The sequence below is a fragment of the Durio zibethinus genome, chromosome 18 (genome assembly GCF_047325235.1).
Source record: "Durio zibethinus cultivar Kanyao isolate XHJ-2024 chromosome 18, ASM4732523v1, whole genome shotgun sequence".
Taxonomy (NCBI): Eukaryota; Viridiplantae; Streptophyta; class Magnoliopsida; order Malvales; family Malvaceae; genus Durio; species Durio zibethinus.
In genome coordinates, this window is record NC_143179.1 from 1,844,873 (window position 1) to 1,869,411 (window position 24,539).

Sequence of the window (24,539 nt, forward strand, 5' to 3'; positions counted from 1 at the left end):
GTCTTTTTTTTTTTTTTTAACTATAAATTCAGGCATGGTGATACTGAAAATGCTCCAAGTGGAGGAGGTGAGTTCCAAGGAAATGTTTAGAAAAAAAAAAGAGAACCTGAATAAGAGGGATACGGTTGTTTGGGACAATAAGATAAGCTTTTATAGGATACATGGGAATGATTTTGGACGATCTGACTTGATATATACACTCCTTAAATGTACCGATGTCAATTGATTAAAGTGAGACAATCTAATTATGTCTAATTTTATCATAACTAGTGTTGGATCTGATTTTGTTGTTAAATTAAATTTTAATATTTATATTTAATTGAATTATAATTTAGAATAATTTAATGTAAAGTTAGTATTGTTAAGTGTATAAAGCTTTGTTAAAATAATTGACAAAAAAAAATTTACTATAAAACTAAATAAAAAAATATTAAATGTATATTTTAAAGTTATAAATTCTTAAATAAAACATGTGCGAAACAAAAATTTTTAATGAAATATTTAGTTTGTAGCTATAATTTATTATTGAAAAATTTATTTATAATCAAGATAGATAATTATTTTAAAAGTATCGTGTATTATCATAACAAATAAATAATAATAATTAATTTTCAAATGATTATCGATGGTAAATTTTTTTTATTTTTTTGAAAATAATTTATTTTTGACGTTATAGTGTATGATCCATAATTTATTTTTTTAGGATCTAATAGAGTGAGAAAAATATTTATATGGTAGATGCTTATGAAAATACTTAGAATAAACTATAGAACAATGTGATAAGTAATTATTAATAAAAATTTTAAATATATATTTTATTATATTATATGATAATAATATATACATAATTATTTATCAAAATGAGATGACTATTGATATTTGTACTTGTCGTCGAGCAATGAAAGGTAAAATTATCAAAACAATCATCAATTCTCTTAAAAATAATATAAGCTTCCAAATATAAAAAAATTAAATTCAAAATTTAAAAACTTACGCTGCCAAGGCTTAGAATGAAGCAACCCAACGGCAAAGAAAACACTAGAAGCAATCCACCAATAAAAGACAGCTCTCAAGCTATTAATATTTTGGGATACTTTTTATATAGAGTTATATAGATATAAACATAAGGTAGTTTGAATTGGTTAGTTTATTGCATTTGATTGAAGTAGAAAGATGAGTTGCTATTTTTAAAAGTTAGTATTTAGTAAATTTATAATTTGATATTTAAAATTTTTTAATTTCAAGGTTATTATTTTTTTATAAAAGAAAATATTTATGCTTGATATATATAGAAAAGAGAAGCATAAATACAAAGTATTTTATAAGAAAATATTTGATACATAAAATTATAATAAAATAAAATAATGTTATAAATAAAATTATATTAAATAATATTATTTTATATTTTATATATTTAAAGATTAAAATAAAATAATTTATTTATTTATCAAAATTATTTTTTTAAAAATTATATAATTTAAATTATTGATATAATTTTTAAAAATATAATAAAATATATAAATTTAATCTCATAAATTAAAAATAATTTTTTTTACTTCAAAAAAATTAAATCATTTTAATTTTATTTATAATTTTATTTTTTTAAAATTTAAATTAAATATAATATAAAATTACCCGTTAACTAACGATCTACAAATCAGAATCCAATCGCGTCTCTTCTTGGCCTTGGGCCGCTTCACCACTGCTCACCCCTTTTTCCGTTTCTTCTTTCTCTCTGTAACACTTTCTCTTCTTTTCTTTTCTTTTTGATTCATCCAGATTGTAGATTTTATATAGAAGCAGAATGGATATGATGGAAAGTTTTGTTAGAATCACTGGTGGTTCCATGGAATCTAAGGAAGGAGAATAAGAAAGAAGCAAGATATTTTTGTAGCTAAAATCCTACTGTTTAGAGCTTCTAGAACTTTATCAAAACCCTAAAAAACATGCTTCCGCTCTTCAGGCATTACTCCACCTGCTTCGTTCTTCTCCGTCCATTTCTCTCCAGCCCTTCTTCGAGTAATCAATTCCTCATTTTCTCCTCTTCTTCTTTTTATTATTTCTCTTTTTTTTTTTCTAATTTTTAAACTTCATTTAGTTGTTATGTTTACTACTTCTGTACTACTAATTTTTGTTTCTGGAGTTAAAAGATATCAAAGCAATTACTTTAAGGATATTGAATTTGATTTTTGTATTGTTATTTTAATTTTTTTTGTAGCTACACTTTGTTTCCATGGCTGCTTTTGCTGGATGCAGAAGTTGCTTGCAGAAGCTCACAGAATAAAAATGAAAGTAATAATAATAAAAGAGTTAGTGACAAAGTAGGAGTGGTGGAGTATTTGGAAGAGCTTATGAATAAATGCTATTTGCGTTTGGTGGATCAGGTCAATTTCCCCTTTTCTTTTCTCATCTATGTAACTTTCTTTCTCTTATTTTGTTTTATTTTACTTTTCTAATTCTCATCTATGTACTACTACTATTACTACTACTACTACCTTGAGTTTGAATATGAGAAATGCAATCGAGAAATCGCAAGGATCACTGAGGATAGGATTCACCTGGTATTAAAAGGCTGTGCCTGAGGATAGAAAGCAAAAATGAGAAAAACCCAATAAGCGAAACTTCTCAATATGGAAAAAGGAAATAGGCAAAAGAAGTGTAAGATGATACTTGGACAATTCATCAAACACCTTGAACGAAATTATAATGCAAATGAAACATTAGTTCAAACATATTTGTTCCATATAAAGTAAAATCATGCATTTTGTTATCCATGAAAGATATATGCCTTTTGTATTTAATAAATCATATATATATATATATATATATAATATCCAAACCTGTCTTTTGCTTTTGTTAAACAAAAACCAAGTAGCAAAATAACAACCAAATTGAGGTTTAGTAATAAAATGGGATATGAGATTTATTCTTAACAAGAATGACATCAAAAAGAAGATTTCTAGGACTTACGTCACCCCGAGGTAGGAAATTTATCTGTCTTTTTATTTTTGTTTTAGTTTTACTTCTTCAAGTGTTGAACCTTAATGTCTGGCGTGAATATGGTCTCCTATGGGGAGGTCTATTTCTAGAATTCAGTTTTTTCTTATTTCTGTGAGAAAGTTGAGGCTAGCCTTTTGTTTATGGGTTGATTTTCTGTAGTATTTTTTTGTGTTAACCAATATATTAGAATGGTAATGTTGTTGTTACCTGAATATTTTAAGATTCATTTAAGCTTAATGAGATGTGATGCTGTCTAGTCACAGATGGTTGTGATTCTGAAAAAATTGACTTATGCTGCTTTGCTTTCTCCATCTAAGGCATCAGAAGAATTCGTGAAGGAGTGATCAAGTGTTTCAGGGCTCTGCTTCTGAATTTACATCATTGTTCTAATCAGTCTTGCTTGTGTAAACAAAATCATGATCTATCGATGCTCTTAGAAATTAGAGATCTGCTGCCTCCAACTGGATCTATGAAGCTTGACTTGGAACAAGGGGAATGTTTGCTAGCATTTTTGTAGTCAGAAGCAGCTTCGGCAATGTACTTCGATTCCCTTTTATCCATACTTATTTTGGAGTAAATTTAATTTGTATGCTTTGGCTAACTTATTCATTTAATCGTTTATATCAAATTGATGATGGCTCTTGTGCTAAGGCTGCAGATACTGAGGCTGCACGAGGACATCAAGGCAGTGCAAATCTGTGAATTGAACACTTTTTAACCCTATGTGTTCTTGTTGCTAAGGTATTTGTAACATTCATTAGACCCTCAATAAGGGGCTTTTGCATAATGTCTATTATTTTTCTTTATTAATTACTCCATGTGGGAAAACACTTATTTACAGCTGGTTGTAATCTTGTAATCTGTATATTTATATTTGTATCTCTAGAATTAAGTATTTGTATCCCTAGAATTAAGGAAGATTTAGTTTCCTAGTTTAACCCCTAGTTAGTTGTATATAAACCTAAGATTCTTGTATAATTCAGATAAGCAGTTTTTCAATATACATTCAGTTTCCACATGGTATCAGAGCTTTAGGCTCTTCTTGGGAAGCAAAATTTTCAGCCTTCATTGCTGACTTTTTTAGGCCTTCATTGCTGAATCCTGTTTAGGCCTTCATTGCCGAACCCTTTCAAAGAAAGATATCACTACCACTCAATTTGAGAAAATGTTAACTGGGAAAATCACTAGAGTACTACAGATGTCTCAGAAACAAGGAGAGTTCAACAGGGAAGAGATTGAAAAGCTGAGAAACTTATTGAAAATCCTTGAAAAGCCTACTATGGTATGTTCTTTGGGTAAAGTTTCTAGTTCAGGTAAAGCTTCTGGTTCTCATGGATTAAATGTCTCGGCTAAGCCTATTACGAGTTCTTGGGCCATTGACTCAGGAGCCACAGACCACATGACACATTCTTCACAAAAGTTTAGTACATATAACCTGTGTCCTAGTAATAAGAAAATTGTTGTTGCTGATGGTTCACTTACCACAGTGGCAAGATTAGGAGATGTTCAAGTTAATCCCTTGTTTGTTCTAAAAAATGTTCTTCATGTTCCTGGATTATCTATTAATCTGATATCTATACAAAAACTTACCAGAGATATGAATTGCAAAGTAACTTTTTATCCCTTTTATTGTGAATTTCAGGAGCAGAGTTCGGGGAAGATGATTGGACTTGCTAAGGAGAAGGATGGACTATACTATCTTGAGACATCAAATAGCACAAGTAGTATCAAAAATAGTTTACCTTTGTCATTTCTTTCTGAAAAATCTTCCAATAAAGACAAAATTTGGCTTTATCATTTTCGTCTTGGACATCCTTCTTTTGTAACCTTGAAAAACATGTTTCCTTCTTTGTTCAAAGGATTAAATGTTGAAGATTTTCATTGTGATATTTGTGAATTTGCAAAACATAGACGTGTGTCTTTTCCAATCAGTAACAAAAGAAGTTCTACTCCCTTTTACTTGATTCATAGTGACATTTGGGGTCCTTCTACAATTCCTAATATTTCTGGTGCAAGATGGTTTGTTTCATTCATCGATGATTGTACTAGGGTCTCTTGGGTTTTTTTACTTAAATTCAAATCAGATGTGAATAGTGTGTTTTTAAGCTTCCAAAACATGATCCAAAATCAATTTGGAGTGAGAATCAAGAGATTAAGGTTTGATAATGCAAGAGACTACTTCAACCATAGTCTATCCACCTCTTTTCAAAAAGAGGGGATTATCCATGAGTCATCTTGTGTTAATATTCCACAGCAGAATGGAGTGGCAGAGAGGAAAAATAGTCATTTACTAGCCACAACCCGAGCCTTTCTTTTTCAAGCAAATGTACCTAAATCTTATTGGGGGGAAGCTGTTCTCACTGCCACATACATTATAAATAGGTTACCTTCAAGAGTTTTGGGATTTAAAACTCCTATGGAACTACTCTCACAATTTTATCCCAATCTCAATACCACAAACAATCTCACACCTAAGATATTTGGTTGTACATCATTTGTTCATGTTCACAGTTATAACAGGGGAAAGTTGGATCCAAGAGCGATTAAGTGTATTTTTTTGGGGTATTCTTCAACTCAAAAAGGATATAAGTGCTATCATCCTCCTACCAAAAAATTCTATGTGTCTGCAGATGTCACTTTTGAAGAAAATAAACCATTTTTTACTCAACCTTATCTTCAGGGGGAGACTTCATTCATGGAAGATAAGGATAAAGACTTCTTTTTGCTTGATTTGCCCCCTTCTTCAACATTTACACCAATTAATTCTTCTGAGTCGAAACCTGTTTCTGCTGAGCCCAAGTCAAACACTGAATTTGAGTCTGAACCCATTCCAAATACAGAAGATGTGACAAAGGATAATATTGTTCTTGATTCTATGAAGGAATTACAGGTGTACTCAAGAAGGAAAGTTCTAGATCCTGAACCAATGCCAGTCCAAGAACCTGATCCTAACTCTGGAAATGAGGTAATTACAGTTTTTGACTCTGTTTCTCAAAATGAGCATGAATCTCCTAAAACTATAACTAGTGATTATGATTTGCCTATTGCCATTAGGAAAAGAACCAGAGAATGTACCAAGCATCCACTATACCCAATATCTAATTTTGTGTCATTTGAAAAATTCTCACCATCCCACAAAAATTTTCTTGTGAGCCTAAACACTATTTTTGTTTCAACTACATTATCCGAGGCATTATCCAATGAGAAATGGAGGCAAGCCATGAAAATAGAAATGGAGGCCTTAGAGAAAAATCAGACATGGGAACTGGTAGAGTTGCCTAAAGGAAAAAATTCAGTGGGGTGTAAATGGGTTTTCACCGTAAAATACAAGGCAGATGGTACTGTTGAAAGGTATAAAGCCAGGTTAGTGGCTAAGGGCTACACTCAAACCTATGGAGTGGATTACCAGGAAACCTTTGCTCCAGTTGCCAAGATGAATACAGTTAGGATTTTGTTATCATTGGCTGCAAATTACAATTGGCAGCTTCAACAATTTGATGTAAAGAATACTTTTCTACATGGTGATTTGGAAGAAGAAATATATATAAAGGTTCCACCGGGATTTGGAGGTTATCTAGAAGTAAACAAAGTATGCAGGCTAAAAAAGGCTTTATATGGCCTTAAACAGTCTCCTAGAGCTTGGTTCGGGAGATTTGCCAAAGTGATGCTAGCAATGGGATATAAACAGAGTCAAGGAGATCACACATTGTTTATCAAGCACTCTGATTCAGGGAGAGTCACAGTTTTATTAGTGTATGTTGATGATATAATTGTAACTGGAGATGATGAAAAAGAGAGAGAATCTCTAAAACAATGTTTGGCTAGAGAATTTGAGATAAAAGAGCTAGGGAGATTGAAGTACTTCCTAGGAATTGAAGTAGCTCACTCACGGCATGGTATTTTTATCTCACAACAAAAATATGTGATGGATCTTTTGAAGGAAACTGGGAAGCTTGCATGTAAACCTGCAAATACCCCTATGGATCCTAATCATAAAATTGGAGAAGCTAATGAAGATGCTGCTGTAAATAGAGAGATGTACCAAAGATTAGTTGGAAGACTCATTTATCTCTCACATACTAGACCTGATATAGTATATGCTGTGAGTGTGGTAAGTCAATTTATGCATAGTCCTAAAGAAGTGCACCTACAAGCTGTCTACCGTATATTGCACTATTTGAAGGCCAATCCTGGGAGAGGTATCTTATTCAAAAGAAATTCGGGGTTAGTTCTAGAAGCATATACAGATGCTGATTATGCAGGTTCAGTAACTGATAGTAGATCTACCTCAGGCTACTGTACTTTCTTAGGTGGTAATCTTGTGACTTGGAGGAGTAAAAAACAGAATGTGGTGGCAAGATCAAGTGCTGAAGCAGAGTTCAGAGCAATGGCTCAAGGGATTTGTGAACTACTATGGTTAAAGATTATCTTAGAAGACTTGAAGATCAAGTGGGATGGACCAATGAGACTCTACTGTGATAACAAGTCTGCAATAAGCATTGCACACAATCCTGTACAACATGACAGAATAAAACACATTGAAGTAGACCGGCATTTCATAAAGGAGAAACTAGACAGTGGGTTGATTTGTACACCTTATGTATCAACCAAGGGTCAACTTGCAGATGTGTTGACTAAAGGTCTCAGCAGTGCAACATTTCAAGGAATTATTTCCAAGCTGGGAATGGAAAACACTTATTCACCAGCTTGAGGGGGAGTGTGGGAAAACACTTATTTACAGCTGGTTGTAATCTTGTAATCTGTATATTTATATTTGTATCTCTAGAATTAAGTATTTGTATCTCTAGAATTAAGGAAGATTTAGTTTCCTAGTTTAACCCCTAGTTAGTTGTATATAAACCTAAGATTGTTGTATAATTCAGATAAGCAGTTTTTCAATATACATTCAGTTTCCACACTCCATTATGCCTTTCATTCGACATAAGTGCCTACCATGAACACCCTACATATTTTGCGGTTAAACTTTTATTTGGAAGGAATTTAATCATGCCATTTCTTCTAACGTGAGTTTGTTTGTTTTTGTTGCTTTTGCTATGTAAATTTCACTATCTTTGAGAAATACTCTTTGCAATTACCTGCATACAGTTTATATGTATTTGTAATACATTTACTAACATATAAATTTCCAATGATTCCTGTGGGAAAACACTTATTTATATCTGGTTGTAATTTTGTAATCTGTATATTCATATTTGTATATCTAGAATTAAGTATTTGTATCCCTAGAATTAAGTATTTGCATTCTTAGAATTAAGGACAGAAAATTAGGATAGATAATCCCTCAATTATAGGATTAGTTTTAGGAAGATTTAGTTTCCTAGTTTATCCACTAGTTTGTTGTATATGAACCTAAGGTGCTTGTATAATTCTTAAGAATAGTTTTTCAATATACATTTAGTTTTACTCTTAGTTTTTCACACAGTTTTATTTTTTAGTTTTTCACATGGTATTAGAGCTTTAGGTTTTTCTTAGGAAATAAAATTTTCAGCCTTCATTTGTCTACTTCTATTTTAGGCCTTCATTGTTGAACCCTATTAAGGCCTTCATAGCCATTTTATTTTTCCCTTCTTTAGCCTTCATTACTAAGAGTTATTTCTAGTTATATATTAAGACTTGTTTTAGTTCAAAGAAAGATAACAATGTCAAAGATAACATAATTTGCTATCACTATTACCCAATTTGAGGAAGTGTCAACTGGTAAAGCCATCGGAGTACTACAGATGTCTCAGGAACAAGGAGAGTTGAATAGAGAAGAGATCGAGAAGCTGAGAAGCCTATTAAAAACCTTTGAAAAGTCTACTGGAGTATGTTCCTTGGGTAAGGTCTCAAGTTTAGGTAAAGTCTTTGATTCTTATGGATTTAATATCTCGATTAAGCCTATTATAAGTTATTGGGTTATTGACACAGGAGCCATAGACTACATGACATATTTTTCATAGAAGTTTAGTACATATATCTTGTGTCCTAGTAATAAGAAAATTGTTGTTGCATATGGTTCACTTACTGTAGTGGCAGGATTAGGAGATATCTAAGTTAATCCCTCTTTTGTTCTTAAAAATGTTTTTCATGTTTCTCGATTATCTACTAATCTGATAGTTATACAAAAACTTATTAGAGACATGAATAGCAAAGTGACTTTTTATCCCTCCTATTATGAATTTTAAGATCAAAGTTCGGGAAAAAGGATTGGACTTACTAAGGAAAAAGGTGGACTATATTATCTTGAGACATCAAACAATATAAGTAATATCAAGAATAATTTACCTTTATCATTTCTTTCTAAAAAATCTCTCAATAAAGATAAAATCTTGCTTAATCATTTTCATCTTGGACATCTTTCTTTTGGTTTCCTTCTTTGCTCAAATGATTAAAAGTTGAAAATTTTCATTGTGATGTTTGTTAACTTTCTAAGCATAGACGTTTGTTTTTTTCAATTAGTAACAAAAGAAGTTTTACTCCTTTTTACTTTATTCATAGTGACATATGAGGTCCCTCTACAATTTCTAATATTTCTGGTGTAAGGTGGTTTGTTTTTTTCATAAATGATTATACCAGAGTCTCTTGGATATTTTTACTTAAATCCAAATCAGATGTGAATAATATGTTTTTAAGCTTTCAAAACATGATCCAAAATCAATTTGGAGTGAAAATCAAGAGATTTACATTTGATAATGTAAGAGACTATTTCAATTAGAGTCTATCTACCTATTTCCCAAAAGAGGGGATTATCCATGAGTCATCTTATGTTAATACTCCATAGCAAAATGGAGTGGCAAAGAGAAAAAATAGCCATTTACAAGCCATAATCCGAGCTTACTTTTCAAGCAAATGTACCCAAATCTTACTGAGGGGAAGCTATTCTCACTATCACACACATTATAAATATGTTACCTTCAAGGGGGGTTTTGGGATTTAAAACTCCTATGGAATTACTCTCACAATTCTATCTTAACTTTAATAGCACAAACAATCTCACACTTAAGATATTTGTTTGTACATCAGTTGTTCATGTTCATAGTCATAATAGGGAGAAGTTGGATCCTAGAGTAGTTAAGTGCATTTTTTTGGGGGTATTCATCAACTTAGAAAGGATATAAATTGTATTATCCTCCTACAAAAAAATTTTATGTGTTTGCAGATGTCACTTTTGAAGAAAGTAAACCATTTTTTACTTAATCTTATCTTAACGGGGAGACTTTATTCGTGAAAGATAGGGATAAAGACTTCTTTTTGCTTGATTTATCTTCCTCAACATTTTTACCCATTAATTTTTTTGAGTCTAAACGTGTTTCATTTGAGTCCAAGTTAAACATTGAATTTGAGTTTGAACTCAGTCCAAACATAGAAGATATGACAAAGGATGATATTGTTTTTTATTCTATGAAGGAATTATAGGTGTACTCAAGAAAAAAAGTTCCAGCTCCTGAATTGGTGCAAGTCTAAGAACATGATCCTAACTCTAGAAATGAGGTAACTATAGTCTCTGACTCTATTTCTCAAAATGGGCATGAATCTCCTAAAACTCTAACTAGTGATTATGATTTGCCTATTGCCATTAGGAAAGGAACCATAGAACATACCAAGCATCCACAATACCCAATCTCTAATTTTGTGTCATTTGAAAAATTCTCACCATCTCACAAAATTTTTTTTGTGAGCCTAAACACTATTTTTATTCCAACTACATTATTCAAGGCATTATCCAATGAGAAATGGAGGTAAGCCATGAAAATAGAAACGGAGGCCTTAGAGAAAAATAAGACATGCGAACTAGTAGAGTTTTCTAAAGGAAAAAATCTAGTTGGGTGTAAATGGGCTTCATTGTAAAATACAAAGTGGATGGTACTATTGAAAGGTATAAGGCCAGGTTGGTGGCTTTGGTGGCTAAGGGCTACATAAAACTTATGGAGTGGATTATCAGGAAACTTTTGCTCCAATTGCCAAGATGAATGTAGTTAGAATTTTGTTATCCTTAGCTTCAAATTACAATTGGCAGCTTCAACAATTTAATGTAAATAATGCTTTTCTACATAGTGATTTGGAAGAAGAAATATAGATGCAGGTTCCACCGAGATTTAGAGGTCATCTAGAAGCAAACAAAGTATGCAAGCTGAAAAAGATTTTATATGGCCTAAAACAGTCTCCTAGGGCGTGGTTCGGGAGATTTGCCAAAGTGATGCTAGCAATGGGATATAAGCAAAGTCAAGGAGATCACACATTGTCTATTAAGCACTTGGATTCAAAGAGAGTCACAGGTCTATTAGTGTATGTTGATGATGAAAAAAAAGATAGAGAATCTTTAAAACAGTATTTGGCTAGAGAATTTGAGATAAAAAAGCTAGGGAGATTGAAGTACTTCCTAGGAATTGAAGTAGCTCACTTACTACATGGTATTTTCATCTCACAACAGAAATATGTGATGAATCTTTTGAAAGAAATTGAGAAGCTTGCATGTAAACCTGCAAATATCGTATAGATCCTAATTATAAACTTGGAAAAGCTAATGAAGATGTTACTCTAGATAGAGAGATGTACTAGAGATTAGTTGAAAGACTCATTTATCTCTTACATACTAGACCTGATATAGCATATGCTGTGAGTGTGATAAGTCAGTTTATGCATAGTCCTAAAGACATGCACCTATAAACTGTCTACTGTGTATTACATTATTTGAAGGCCAATCCTAGGAGAGGTATGTTGTTAAAAAAAAAATTCGAGGTTGGTTCTAGAGGCTTATATAGATGCGGATTATACAGGTTCGGTAATTGATAGAAGATCCACCTTAAGCTATTGCACTTTCTTAGGTGGTAGTCTTGTGACTTGGAGGAGCAAAAAATAGAATGCGGTGGCAAGATCAAGTGTTGAAGCAGAGTTCAGAGCAATGGCTCAAGGAATTTGTGAGCTACTATGGTTAAAGATTTTCCTAGAAAATTTGAAGATCAAGTGGGATGGATCAATGAGATTCTACTGTGATAACAAGTTTGGAATAAGCATTGCACACAATCTTGTGCAACATGACAGAACAAAACACATAGAAGTATGACCAGCACCTCATAAAGGAGAAACTAGACAGTGGGTTGATTTGTACACCGTATGTATCAACCAAGGGTCAACTTGCAGATGTGTTGACTAAAAGTCTTAGCAGTGCAACATTTCAGGAAATTATTTCCAAGCTGGGAATGGAAAACACCTATTCACCAGTTTGAGAGAGAGTGTGGGAAAACATTTATTTACAGCTGGTTGTAAAATTGTAAACTGTATATTTATATTTGTATCTCTAGAATTAAGTATTTGTATCCCCAGAATCCTTAGAATTAAGTATTTATATCTCTAGAATTAATGGCAAAAAATTAGGATAGACAATTCTTTAATTATAGGAACAGTTTTACGAAGATTTAGTTTCTTAGTTTACCCACTAGTTAGTTGTATATAAACCTAAGGTGCTTATATAATTTTTAAGAGCAGTTTTTTAAAATACATTTAGTTTTACTTTTAATTTTTCACATAGTTGTAGTTTTTAGTTTTTCGACAATTCCATCTGAGAGATGATTTTAGTTCTTAGCAGAAATTACTAGTTTGATAAATGAAATTTGAGTGTGGCCTCATTTACTGCTAACAAAATGGGAATAAATTAAGCTTTATATAAACAGAATCACATCTTTCCATGACCTTTTATGCTGTTTGCTTGTGTCATTTTTGCAGTGTAAATTCCATAGTCTTTTAGGAATTCTCTTTCACTATGAACATGCATACTGTTCATACATATCGAGTATGCATACCAATATATATTCCTAATGATTCGAGTTGTGAGAAGATTTTAGTTTTTGTAGAAATCATTAGATTGGGAAATGAATATTTAGTGTGGTGCTATATATCATTCGTTCTACTGGGAAAAGATTATGGCTTGCAAATGTTTTAGCTCATCTGATTTGAGCTGAGAAGTTTCTTCTAGCTTTTTATTGCAATAGTGCTTCATCACATGTGCAAGGTTGGATTAATTCTGTTGGCATATTACTTCTTTTACAGGTTGGTACTGCAGATGCATTGGCTTTCTTCTTACCTGGTGCTGGTAGTCATTTTGTCAAAGTGTTACACATCCCAAAAACAATGATAAGTGGGGCTGCTGGAAATATAGAAGCTATTGACCAAGCAATTAGGGGCTTGGCTGAGTAACTTATGATAGACCTCCAAGATGATGCCAATTTATCTGGTCTTGATATTTTCATAGATGATTCTGTTGACCATAACTCAAATAAGTACAAATCTATAATATCATTCTTGGAGGAGCTCCATCAATTACCATTAAAGCTCAGAGGAGCACATTGGTGGAAAGTGTAAACGGTGAAGCAGTCAATACAGTTAGTCCTAAGACTGAATCTTGGGAAAAAAGTTGCCCCGACCTTGGCAAAAGAATGGGATCTTTGCATATGGATCGTACAAAAGAGTGGATTGAGAAAACCTCTGGGCATGTGAACAAACCATTATGTGCAACATTTCCCTATGTAGGGATCTATATTTATTGTTGATTGTTACTTTTAAGACTATTTTACAGCCATCAAAATTCGTATCAGAAAATTTATATTCAAAATATGTAATGCACCTTTGTTTTGATAAACTGTTATTATGTTACATGTCCCAGATTTGTGTTCATCAAGCAAAAAAGGTGAGACGCGGACTTTTTTCTGCCATTTGAGGACTGTTATTGAAGTGCAATTTCATGCTAGAAAAGAGCAAACTGATGTATTTGGTAGGTTTTCTTTGGCCAATATGTTTTTGGTAGGTTGAATTCTATGAATTTCATGCTTCTGGCCTGTGAACGCTCAGCTTTGTTTAGTTAATTGGTATGTGATGACTTCTTGGTGGGCACAAGAAATGGACTCTTTAGGTTACAATTTATAGAGATTGGCATTTAGTGTGTTTCTCTTTTTCTTTTTTTTTTTTTTTCGAATTTGGGGAAAATACAAAAGAAATTTCCTATGTAAAGTGAAACAGGAGAGAAATTAACAGGGGGAAGCATTATAACTCTTGGTTATTTGTGACATCTACTTTAATATTTGTAAATGCTATTTTGGTTGTAATCTTTTTGTTATATGCTCATTGATATGAACCAATGCTTAGTTGTTAATTGTAAAAATCCTATGCCTTGCTCTATAATTACCTGATCTGCAAGATTTTGTTTGATGTATTCAGTGTCTTTCGTTTTCTAATATATGGTGAAGTTACTATCACCATAAGTGGGAAAACATCTTTTAAGAGGGATAACTAAATAAGGAGGGTATGTGATGTAGTGTAACATGGATGCGAAGAGGGAGAAAATATAGAAGGAAAATTATAGGGAAAAGGTAACGAAACTAGCAAGAAATAGAGGGGAGAGATGCAAGAACCGAGACGAAGAAAGCCAATTTCAATAGCTAAAATCAATGTCTTCATCAAAAGCTACCGGAAATTGAAATAACATAAGTAACTTTAGGCAATAGCCTAAACCCTAAGATGGAAGAGAGGAAATTGGCAACAATCATTTAGCTCACAATCTTGACTGTACTCATTGGGTGGTAGTGGTACATCATATGATAAATGAAAAGAAAGGATGATTTGCTCTTATGATTGTATTAGTTCTAAGTGACCATCATCTACAGTTTTGGTGGGGGAGTGAAGGAGAGAATCCTCTGTTGTTATTTTCTTTATAAAAAGGATTTATAGCCAAAGTGGAAGGACATTTTTATTATGTTAGGTGATAATTATTTTCGGTGGAGAATTAGGTGTTGCCCTCTTTGGTTTGTACCAGATAGTATTTCTCCTGAGATATATAATTTAACCTAGTATTTCTCCTGAGATATATAATTTAACCTCAGTGGGAGGAGATTTGCATCATGGTGAGGTGAATATACTCACTGGACTTTAATGAATGATTGAATGCTTCATCCAAAATGTGGACTTATTGATTTGATTTTTTATTTTTTTTAATGTTATCTTCCAAGTTCTTGATTATAATTTGAGTATCTGATCATGTGTTCAAAATTTTAAGGGTTGCTTTAATTATCTCATGTTAATTCTTTTGATGTTAGGGCTTTGCCTAGTTATTCTTCTTTCTCAATGTAATTGATTCAATTACTGTGAAATTCTGTCTGAGTTGTAGCCTTTTAGTCACTTTTGATGTTATATATATATATATATATATTGATTTAGCGGTAAGGGGTTTTTGGGTTTTGCCTGGTACATTCCTTCTCCTAGCTGGCCCAAGCAGGCTTATTTATGCCTGGCCTGATGAATTTATGAGAAATTATCTTACACCTCCCAGCGGATTCAAACCCAAGAAACAAAGAGAGGAGCACACTCTCTTTGCCACTTGGGCTAACCATCCTTTGGCTTTTTGGTGTCGTATTTAATATATTTTCTCTGATACTTATGCAGGAGTGCTTATGTGTTTTGGTTGTTGATGACTCTGAAGAGATTTCAGCTGCTGCGCAGGAGTTTTTGGATTATTTGTTCTCGGCCTTAGGGAAACATCTTGTAGAACATGATGTTGCTGTGATCTTTAGCAGGCTTTTTACTTGTGAAATAATGTTGAGCTGTACGTAACAAGGTGAATTTCTCCTTTTTGAAGGTATTCTCTTATAAGTTCCTTTTTAGAACTGGTTTATTGAAAAACTTCCAAAGACAATGCTTGCAAGTGATGAATCATTTGCGCTTTCACATGCTCAGCAATTGCTTACCGTGATATATTACTCTAGTCAGTTTCTGTTGCATCACCTTTGATATCCTGTATGTGCTTTTTTCCACCATTATTTTTGTACATATACGGTGGTCTATGTGGTCTACGTGTTGTTTGTAGTTAGTGATTTATCAAATAGAGATTCCAAGATGTTACTCTTCTAATTGAATATCCAGTTGTTTGGCGGTAATAGTGCTTAGTACCTAAACTTCTTTATCTCCTAATGTGAAATTGAAAAATCTGAAAGGGTTTCACTTGAAAGACATGTTATATCTATGTTTCTCGGACTCAGGTACAGGTTTCAAGTTTCAAAGTACTAGACATGTCAACTACCCTATAACTAAGACATGGGATATGGCTATAAAGGGTTGAAGAAGAGGACATGGGTGCGTGGACTCGTTGTACAATTTTATATTATTGGGATGATTGAAGATAATTCTAAGAAGTTAAGTCTATTATTGAAACTTCACATTCCAATATGCCATAGTTAACATAATAGATTGATAAAGGTAAAGTAAAGCATCAAACATATCTAAGCAAGCGTCAATCCACAATGTCTCAATGTCAATTATCATTCTATCAATTTATGGCAATGAGAACTGAAATGGGATGTGGAATGCCCATGAATAACATACCTTGTTAGTGCTCATTCTTTGACTGCTTTGTTTAATGTTGGCTTCAATTCTACACTTCTAGAGTTCTGCTTCTTTAATATAGGAGTTTGAATATGTATCTTCAAAACACCAGAGAACAAAATGAATATTATTAGAGATGTAGATTCCAATTATTAAAGAAAGTTTATAAGTTTTGAAATTATAAAGTAAAAACTAAATGCAAACTTAAGGAGACATACCTGATACTTTATATTACATAAAATAAATTTCTTTTTCAAAATCTCATGGGTATTTGACCGATCTTCTAAAAGTATAGCTAATTATTCTTTAAGCACTTCCTAAACATTGATTACTTTTGAAGAGCTATCTAGTATTTTCATTCCCTAATTTGCATATTACTCTCAGATGGCATGATTGGTAAACCTGGATGGAAGTGTAATACATATCAGGTTTGAAGATAGTTTTTGGCTGAACTAATGTTATACATCCCAATGATCCTCCTAGTTACAAGCCTATTTAGACTCTAGCAGTTGTCCAAGCATGGATCCTGCACTTACCTTTGGACGACAAAGGAGATTAAATGGTGATTTATTAGTTGCCAATCATAAACGATATCTTGGAGGTAGCTGACTGCAGTACATAGTTAATGACATAAATTTATGTCCACATGCTCATATCTTCCTTCAGGGTTGCTTATTTAAAGGTTTAAAGGTGTAAAGGTGTAATAATATAATTGAATAGCTGTCAAATGGGAGGTTAAAGAGTGGAACTATGATTACCTTGCCACTTTATGGTCGTAGCCATCTTTGACGATATCACTATTTTTTAATACCACTTGTCTGCTTCAAGCCTTCAGCTATCATTCCCTTCATTGGAGTTGTCCTGAAGTATATATAGACATAAATTTGCTGGGAGATTGAAACAGTGTTGTGCATTATACATCCATTATTTCAGTAAAATAATGTGATCATTATAACTACTGCTATGTTTTGGGTAGTCAACTATTTCTTCCTGTTTTTCATGTTATTAATAGTACTACTTTCGGTTGAATTTGATTGACCTAGTTATCGGTGTCTTTCAAAAATTTATTAATAGTCTTTTGCATTGATAGGTTACAGCTGCCAGATTCTTGGATATTTTTGCCCTCTGTCTTAGTCAGAATTCAGCTTTTACTGGTTCCCTAGACAAGCTTGTTTCAGCGGGACCATTGTCTTCATTAAGATACCTTCCCTCTGTTGCTGAGTTGAAAGGCTTGCATGTTGTGGGTGATAGTGAGGTCTTACGCAATGCTGCTTCATCTAAAAGTTCAAAGCTCACGGATATTCATGGAATTGGAAAACAACACACAGCAGAAGCTAGGCAGACATATTTTGAGCTGCCACGCATGCACCCTTCATTTGTTTCTAGTGGTTGTTAGAAGTTATACAAGGTTCTTTCTGGGATTCTTAGACATGTAGGTTTGTCTTTAATGGCAGGTCATTTCGAATCTTGGAACCCCTACTCTTTTATCAAACTTATGCCATGTATGCTTTGTACTTATCTTCTTTTCATTGTTTGCTTCTAGACTATAAAAGTGAAAGTCATTTATCAATTATTGGTGATATTCCCTTGGGCCTCTCGCATAAATTGGTTTTGGAAGTTCGAAGGAAGGAATACATGCACTAAAGAAAGCTAGCAATCTTGGTACAATCGAACTGGTTCACGGCAGTTACTGCACCTGGCTGTACTGCTGTAGGTATTCTAAATGAGATGATATTTGGTATATCAGATCAGGCACCTAATGCTTTTAGAAGAATGTTTCAGAAATCCAGGATAAAAAGGGTAGATTTTCTGGAATCTGATGAAGGATCTACTGGTGGCCAGGTTCACAAACATAAACCTGCTGTGTTTGATGAATCTGTCTGGAAATTGCATTGCAGAAGGATGCTAGGAGTCTCTTCCTTTATTGTATTGGAAAAATCTTACATGAATATCTATGTTCTGAAGTTTGGGATCTTCAAGATCATCAATCTTAGCTAACGGTCTGATGCTGAAGTTGAAGATATTACCTTGTATTTCTTCCGCGTTATTGCTATGTTACATCAGGAAATTACGTTAACATTATTCTTTGAAGTCACTCGTGTATTGTTTTTTGAGTTTTCATGATTTTGAGTTGTATTCTATCGATCGTGTTTCATTTCTTGAAACAGGTTATTATGGACGGAATAACCATCTTCGCTTTGTGCCTTGTAAGCAATTTTGCTTCCGGTGGTTTCCTTCATTCACTCTGTATCTGTTGGTTGAGAGTTATACGTTCAAACTTTGATGTTAGAAGTGCCTCTGATGCCATTTTATATCTTCTTTCCACTACAGCGGGCTATTCAACGGTGTGGTTGTCTAGCATATTATTATCTATAATTTATCCATAGATTATGTAATTGATTCAGTGGTACATGACTTCTTTTTGTAGTTTGGGCAATTGATTTTGGCAAATGCGGATTATATAGTTGATTCTATATGCTGGCAATTATGACATCTGGATCTGAACCCTCTTGTGCCAAATGTGCTTGCTGCTATGCTTTCCTATGTTTGAGTGGTTCATAAAATATTGCCTCTGTTGGAGGAACTGGTACAATTGAATCCTTGGGTGTTATTGATGATGTTTAGCATAGACTGTCTAATATTTGAAGATTTGTTGTTGGTTTTACCATTTGCAAAAGTTTCATCTTTCATACGTTGAGATCATTTGTTGGTTATGGAACCCTTGGGTCTCTTTAGGATGGGGCAGGGGTGGGGTGGTACAAGATTGTATTTAACCTGAGACTTGGAAAAGGAAATTATCAAATATATTGACAATGGAGTTTTTAGATTTTACAAATGGGGTTAACAGGTGTGATACATAAATAAAAAAATTTAATTAAAGAAAAAGTTAGGTATGTGTCAGTTTTTTAATTTCGTTTGTTAAGTTAAAAATTGCATGGACACTGTATCAAATAATTCCCCGAAATAGACCTGCATTTTATTTCAATAAATTTCCAATATGCCTTTTTCATTAAATTGTTTACATGTAGCAGGTTTCCCTACCTTGCATAAGTCCTGGTTTAATGCTGATCACATGCAGGGCCTTAATTTGATTTATTTTGCATTACTGTATCTGCTTGCAGATTTTTTGAACTTATCGCATTATAACTGGTTTATTTTGTATATTTGTACTGTGCGCTCAGTTTCACAGGAACTTGAAATTCTTGGCAGGCGTAAACGCTCAGATTTAACTATCCCCTTTTTAAAGGTCATAAATTTTTATCTTCGCTGCATTTGTTTATTAATGGTTCCTATTATTTTCCATTCCATTTTTTTATGACCTGTGCTATTTTTTCAACAAATTGCCAATAATTAGTGATCAATACTATATTTGCTTGGTTTGCTATGGATTTCAATTATGATCATCACATAAATTTACTCTTGGCTGGACCATAGGACATCTTTATAAAGTTATATGGTGGGAGCAGCAATCTTATCTTTAGCTTGCAATATACTTGTTTGATTAGAAAATGGAGAGTAAAAGGACAAAGATGCTTAGCAAACAAACTACAAAATAATATAATTTATGATCAAACATAAGGAGTATGACTGCTACTTTGATGCACCTGTTAGGGAATAGTGCATTGTAGCAGACATTGTAGGTCCCAATGAGCATGCACGTGCATTTGTGCACACATGTGCACCTAGTACATTGCAAGGAGCCAGAAATGTTCAGGCTATCCACAATTGAAATTCAAGCATCAATAATGATTAATGTAGATGCCTTAGAAGTTAAGAGAGGGATAAAAGTAATTGTGGGTTTTAACTTCTGGACTAAATTTTGCTTACAAGATTGAAGCTTGTTGTTGAGCCTGTTACCTTATAGATAATCCAAAAGCAAGATGGCCCAGCTTTATAGCAAGTTTTGTTGTGAAATTAGGTTAACTTGGTAAATGGTTCAAGTGACCTCTGGTGGCTGTTGGAATTATTTGACTGGTAAATTCAACTCAGCTGATCCTTGATCCCAAATTGTTTATCCAAGTCTTGCTTGATTTAAGGGTTATATCCTTTTAACGATTTAACTAAGCTAAATCCTCTTTTATGAGTTCAATCCAGGAAAGTTTTGGTTTACTTCTACCTCTTTCTATATCCTACTTGGATCAAGTGAATCTTAGGTATTGGTGAATATCTAGGTAAATACTGCCTGGTGCCATAATTTCTATGTTTATCCTCAATTAGTGCCATCTCTATCATTGTATGGACATCTTCGTTTGATATTCTAACATTTCTTATATGGCTATATATCCACTGAACATCCTTATCTCAGCTACAGTTCAATTTTATGAAGATGTTTTCTAGGCACCCAACATCATCATAAATGATATCTGGCCTTATGGCGATTTTATAGCTATTTCCCTTCAACACAGCATCTTATGGTTACGCAATATTATTATTATTATTATTTTTGTTGATGTAATTCATGAAGCTTATTAGATATTAAAGAATAGAGTTCAAATTTAGATGGGACTTTTCATTGTTAATCCGTGTATGTGACTTATTGATTAATATTTTATTATTTGACCTAAAACTTATGTCAAGAGTTTAGGCCTTCTCTGTTTGAACTTTTATGCAGTTGTAATGTCTTTGGTTCTAACTCTTTTAAGTTAGTTCCTATTGTTGTCTTGAACATCATGCTTGCTACTCTCTCTCTTTCTCTCCTCTCCTCTACTGCACATCTGGGGGTGTTTTTTCCCATCCCATGTTTTCCATCGTGGTTATCGTCAAGTTGACTTTGTTGATGGTTGTGCTTTCTTTAGGCTGTGTCTAAGATTGTAAAGACATCTAAGCGTGAGGCTTTTCGCCTGGCCTCTTAAGCACATTGTAATCTGATGCATTTCAAGTCCAAAATATCTCACCGGGAAAAGAAAGTTCGACCAGAATGGAGGCAAGGTTCAAGGTCAGGTTTTGCTGATGAGATTGATGCATTTCTCATCGAATCAGGTGATTGCTTTTTTGTTTCTTTTAACCTGATTTGAAATGTTGTAATCATTGAATATAGGGTTCTTTTGTGAGTTGTTCACTATTTTCATCTTCTCATTAATCCAACTAAACCATGCCAACCCAAGCCACCCATCTCTCTCTATGTGGGATTTCACCCCTAACACGAGTCACGTATCAGCAATTTGCTCACTTTTAATTAAATATTGGTTTACCTTTTAGTGATTACTTTTACTTTATACCTATTTTAAAGGAAGCAAGAAACATTAACAAAAAAGCAACAATCAAATGTGTGATAAAATGGTTAGTGATAGAAGAGAGAGATTAGACCATAAGAGAGTAGAATATGAGTCCAGAAAAGGAAAAAAGAAGTTGAGAGAGAATTCAGTTATAATTTTCATTCATAATCTTGAAATGATCGTTGTCATTCCCAGTATTCCCACTATTGCACGACTATGGCACATTTATTCTCACCCACAACTATTCCCTCTATTTTGAGTATTTCACTATCACTATTCCTACTTATACTTTACGTGACAACTTATGTATCTTTGCTTCTTCCTGTGACTTCATTTCCATTCTGCTGGTAGATTCCTTCATAACCCAGGCCTTTTTATCTTTCAACCCATCGTTCCTGCAACTGGATGATAACATCACATAATGACAGCAAGGCTCCTTGGGATTGATACTTTCCTGACCTGATGTAAAACCAATTTTTTTGCACCAAAAGTCATCTTCCTTTGTTGTTTTTTTCTATTATAATAATTTGGTTGAATTTTTAATATCCTTTTTGATCGTCTTGGATCTATCTTAGAGCAGAAACATTTGGTGCTAATTTGAATGATGGTATCATGATCGTGTAGAGCAATGGGACAATATTTTGTTCAAGTTGAATTATTCCAAAAGGTATAGACAAACAGTTGGATCTATTGCTGGTTCATGCTTTGCAGCTTCAATTCCACTGCTGGCTTCTATGAGTCAAGCAGCGTGCTTGGTGGCGCTGGACATAGTTGAGGTATTTTTTTTGAACATCTTGTTATTTTTAGTGGGTAATTGACTGAGATTTAAACTGTCCAAGGACTGATCTTAAAACCTTGAAAATTTTGTGCAAGTCAGATGCCATATTTCACCTTTTGAAAGTTCATTAACTGGTGTTACTTTGTAATAATGTGTGATACAAAAAAACAAAATGCCTTTTCATTCTTTTGCTTACAAGTCAGTTCCATGTTTTTTTTTTGGTGAGTGGAAAAAAAAAAAAGGGGACGGGGTCGAGAGTGGTTGGATAGTTACTAGTTAACGGTCTATGACGAACCTAATTATGAATAACGAGGAATTATGGCGTACAGAGAATTGCTATGAGCCATAGAATATTAGTGAAAACCGTTAGTTTAAGATGCATAAAACTTAGAGGAAGCAGAATATCATTCAAACAGAGTGATCCGTTACAGTCGATATCACTAAATGCTTGTCGGACTAACAATTAACCATTATTTCTACAAAAAGGAGAAGACACCAAGTTGCGGATATATCAAAATCTTTGTTCTGTATTTTAATTGATGTTTTATTTGTTGGATGGCATAGCAACACTAGGGAAAGTCGAAGAAGCCTATAGGTATGAGAAGGAGACTAAATAAGTAATTGAAGAAGAGCTTCTGTCGTGTTCATTATATCAGCTGAGAGATAATATGAGTGCTGCGGGTGACAGTAATGTTGAGAATAGGTCACCTCCGGCAATGAATAAAATATGGCCACTCTTGGTTGTTTCTGTCCAACAAAGAAACACGGTGGTAAGTATTCATTCTTTTCACCCTGCCAAGTCGCCTCAAAGTAGCATTGTTATTAGTTTAAGTTAATCTTACTCGTTGGTTTGACATTTTTGGAATATTATCTGCTCATTTGCTGCTTGGAAACAAAAGGAATGTAATTTCTATATTTGGGGCCATTATTGATAATGAGTTCAAACTCTTTTCTTGTTGCGATTCCATAGTAGTTTTGTGTACTAACATAGTAGGTTGCAGAAACATGACTTGTTGAGATTTTGTTTTGCATGATATTCGATTATGACTTATGTTCTTTCCACAGGTTGTCAGGAGATGTTTTAAGTGTTGTAAGCAGTTTAGTGCAAAGTTTTGGAGGAGATTTCTTTTTTCACCGCTTTCACACTGATGGTCCGCAACTTATAAGCACATCTCCATTCCAAAAGACGCCAAACCTAAAAGAACGTACCCCATTACAACTTCCCTACAGGAGTGCTAATGTTTCTTTAGAGGACTCCGTAGCAGAAACTTTGAACTTAAAAAGTTCAGGTCGCACTGCCCAATCTGATTGCTGAGTTGTCCCAAAACAAAAGTACTCCAGCATTGGAAGTTGTTTTGAAGAAGGTTAGTGGTCTTGTCGTGGGCATAGCTTGTAGCGGAGTTGTCTGGCTTCACGATGCATCAGTGAATGCACTAAAAGGACTTGCATCTGTTGACCCTGACCTTATATGGCTTCCTTTAGCTGATGTTTATTATTCTGTGACGAAGAATAACTTGCCTTCACTACGGACCTCAGATTTCCCCAGGATCTCTCTAACTCTGCCACCACCTTCGTGTTATAAAGAGTTCCTGTACGTGAAATAAGGAGAATTAGAGTTATGGCCTTGATGTTAGATTTTTCTTGTGTGGAGACTGTATTTAGAGAATTACAAACATTTGGTGTTTTCTAACCAAATGTACGGCTAACACTTTATTAGGGTAAAGCTCAACTTGTTTTTTCTGGTTCTTCTCTCGTTTCCTTCCTGGGAATAGGCTCATCATCAGACATCTGAAGTTGACAGCTTTTATTTTGTGAACGTTTTTACCAGTTCTGTTGGAACAGCCTATCCTGCATCGAGCATTCCAATTCACTGGAATTGTATTCGCATATATATTTTCACATACCAATCAAATTCCATCGCTAAAAACAAATCCAGTAGAATTTGACACGTATCAAACATTATTTATATTAATAATTTAATATTGTTAAATATATTTTAAAATTAAAAAATATATTATTTTTAATAAAATAATTATCATTTTTAGCGCAATCTAGCTTAAAATCAGGTTCATGAGCTTGGGTGGATGTAATTATCTTTGGATATGTAAAGTGAGAAAGGGCAAGTTGAAGAACTCAAAAGATTTTAACTCAGTAGATTCTTCAAATTATTTTTAAGA

The 24,539-nt window shown here is 33.5% G+C and overlaps 1 pseudogene across 1 annotated transcript; it reads left to right on the forward strand.

Moving 5' to 3' along the window:
* The first annotated feature begins 1,672 nt into the window (after positions 1 to 1,672).
* Positions 1,673 to 24,109, forward strand: LOC111300175 (uncharacterized; annotated as a pseudogene). The gene is made up of 17 exons (XR_016329571.1): positions 1,673 to 2,019; positions 2,219 to 2,384; positions 3,264 to 3,567; positions 3,648 to 3,741; positions 13,048 to 13,523; positions 13,661 to 13,768; positions 15,433 to 15,574; positions 15,641 to 15,783; positions 17,459 to 17,822; positions 17,912 to 18,459; positions 18,537 to 18,713; positions 18,797 to 18,953; positions 19,539 to 19,615; positions 21,165 to 21,348; positions 22,209 to 22,359; positions 22,916 to 23,136; positions 23,436 to 24,109. The product of XR_016329571.1 is annotated as an uncharacterized LOC111300175 (transcript).
* Positions 24,110 to 24,539: the final 430 nt, after the last annotated feature.